Here is a 3,089-nt window from a genome sequence, read left to right as displayed (position 1 = left end):
TTAAAAGTGTCCCATACAATAAGGGGATCTGCTGTACCTATGTTATGTCTGAAAAAGTCAGTTATAAATTCTTCTGTCCTAGTTCTAAACAAGTTATCATCTAGTAGGCTTTGATTAAATTTCCAATATCCTCGCCCACGTGGAAATTCTGTAAGAGTAATATATATGCCAATTATGTGATGATCCGATCGCATTCTGTCCCCTATCAACACTTTTTAAACTTTTGGTGCCAGAGAGAATGGCATAAGAAAGTAGTCAAGACGACTAGCTCACTAGGTCAGGGTATTTAAGTCTATATATATATACACTAATTCCAGTATATCCATGACATTCATGATTTCCTGAAGTGCCTGAGGGTGATAGTTTGTAGTGTGATTTCCTTTCSGGTCCATAMAGGTATTTAAGACTGTATTAAAATCTCCCACCATAATAATAGAGTCTAGTGTTGCTTGTAGAGTTGATAAATTCTTATATATATTTTCAAAGAAGCTTGGATCATCATTATTCGGACTGTATGGGTTAATAAGCCATATCTGTTTATTGTCCAATAACATATTTAAAATAATCCATCTAACTTGAGGATCTGTTTGGACAATTTGCACATTTGGATCAAAATTATTGTTAATTAAAACCATCCCCCCTTTTGAATTTCTTTGCCCATGGGAGAWATATATTTCGCCCCCCCAGTTCTTTTTCCACAAAACTTCATCTAAAACTGTTGAATGGGTTTCCTGTAAACAATAGATATTATATTCCTTCTCTTTTAGCCAGGTAAATACTGATRGTCTTTTCTTATTATCTGCTAGGCCATTACAATTGTAACTGGCTATACTTATTTCACCACTTACCATAATGAGACACAACTTTCAATTCTTTTTATCAAAATATATGTTTGTAAACGTACCATTAAAAAGTAACACGATGATTGAGTGTCTATATAGCTGTACCATGATATTTGCATTTCTACTAAGTAAACCTCCAATTGGTCCCTATTATTCCACCCGCTAAAAGCCCTCCTCATCCCGAGTTGGGTTGTCATCCCAATGCCCGGCAGACCACCCTCGACCCCCTGTATCCCATAGCCCATAACCGACTGGGATCCATCCTTTGAAAAGAGCACACAGTGCCATTTACCGAATTGAAGTAGATTAACTGCCAAATGCATTTCCATCACCCTCACCTCGATTTGTATTATATATAGCTGTGGATCAGCCTCTATTGTCCCTAACATATTTTACTCCTTCGCAACAGTTGTGGGATACACACATACACCCACACACACTCAACCCTTACCCCCACACAACCATAAGCTCACTTTCTCAACAATTGCACCAACCCAGAGCCCAACTCAAGATAAGTCTTGATTTACAAATGCACTTGCAGTTGCAGCTGCATGAGAAGGCCTGCAAGACCGCGCAAAAAAATTGGCAAAAATTGAGAGATTTTATTTACCATTGTCACATCCTAGATGATGGAGGTCAAATGTACACCTTTTCCCTGAAACACCCACAATACGGTCACCCGTATTGACCATATTCCCAAGCATCTCCATGCAGTCCGACTTTGATTTTGTGCCACTAGGGTCACAATAATATACCCCCTCTCTGAATGTCCGAGTGTGACCCCCTCCCCATGGGTTACTGCAGCTAGTGTTGCCAGCACTGCCACTGCCTGGGTGGGGGCACCCCACCGGAATCCCCACCGGCTAGGTACAAGGTCGTCAAGGTTCTCATTAGCAGCTTTGAGATTTTCCTTGTGTAGTATGCTCTCCCTTTAGGGGGCTTTGGCTTTGCAGGACCAACCCTGCCAAGCAGGCTCAGAATCTTGAGGGGGCAGTGCTGCTATTGGTCTCTGACCTCATTTTGGCTGCATACAGACCGCTTACAGCAGGCACATAAAACAGTTAGGGACTTCTCCTTAGTATCTGGGTCATTCAGGTGGGTGTCTAGGGTATAGGGTCATGGACCGTACCATTAAAATAGGATCATAAATAAATAATTAGATATAATTTATTTAAAAAATGTTGTTCCCCATGATAGGACAATAATAACTCAAATGTATCATTTATTTTAAAACTGTTCCACCATGATAGGACAATAAATAAATAAGACATATAATTCATTATAAAAGTATATCCATCATCTGAACAACATTGAAAGCTCTCTCATACCCCGGCTCACAGCAATACATTGGCTCTGGGATATGCAACCATTTCACTCACTCAACTTTCCAAACATAACAAATAAAATAAAAAATAAACACACATCACACCATCCACACATACTGTGCCTTCTGTTTACTTAGTTTTTATCTTCACTATGTTGAATTAGTGCTTGTGTGTTCAATTAGTTACAGTGGGGCAGAAAAGTATTTAGTCAGCTACCAATTGTGCAAGTTCTCCCACTTAAAAAGATGAGAGAGGCCTGTAATTTTCATCATAGGTACACTTCAACTATGACAGACAAAATGAGAATTTTTTTCTCTCCAGAAAATCACATTGTAGGATTTTTTATTAATTAATTTGCAAATTATGGTGGAAAATAAGTATTTGGTCACCTACAAACAAGCAAGATTTCTGGCTCTCACAGACCTGTAACTTCTTCTTTAAGAGGCTCCTCTGTCCTCCACTCGTTACCTGTATTAATGCCACCTGTTTGAACTTGTTATCAGTATAAAAGACACCTGTCCACAACCTCAAACAGTCACACTCCAAACTCCACTATGGCCAAGACCAAAGAGCTGTCATCAAGGACAACCAGATACAACATGTACGACCTGCACAAGGCTGGAGATGACGACAATAGGCAAGCAGCTTGGTGAAGGAAACAACTGTGGCGGCAATTATTAGAAAATGGAAGAAGTCAAGACTGATCAATCCCTCGGTCTGGGGCTTCCAGCAAGATTTCACCCGTGGGTCAAATGATCATAAAGAGGTGAGAAAATCAGCAGATACAACACGAGGACCTGTGAATGACCTGAGAGAGCTGGGACCAAAGTAAAAACCATAGTAACACACTACGCCGTCAGGGATAATCCTGCAGGCGCAGACGTCCCTGCTTAAGCCAGTCATGTTCAGGCCTGTCTGAAGT

This window comes from Salvelinus sp. IW2-2015, linkage group LG32 (assembly GCF_002910315.2).
Source record: "Salvelinus sp. IW2-2015 linkage group LG32, ASM291031v2, whole genome shotgun sequence".
Lineage (NCBI taxonomy): Eukaryota > Metazoa > Chordata > Actinopteri > Salmoniformes > Salmonidae > Salvelinus > Salvelinus sp. IW2-2015.
The sequence above is the reverse complement of the archived record's forward strand: the minus strand, read 5'-3'. Positions refer to the sequence as shown.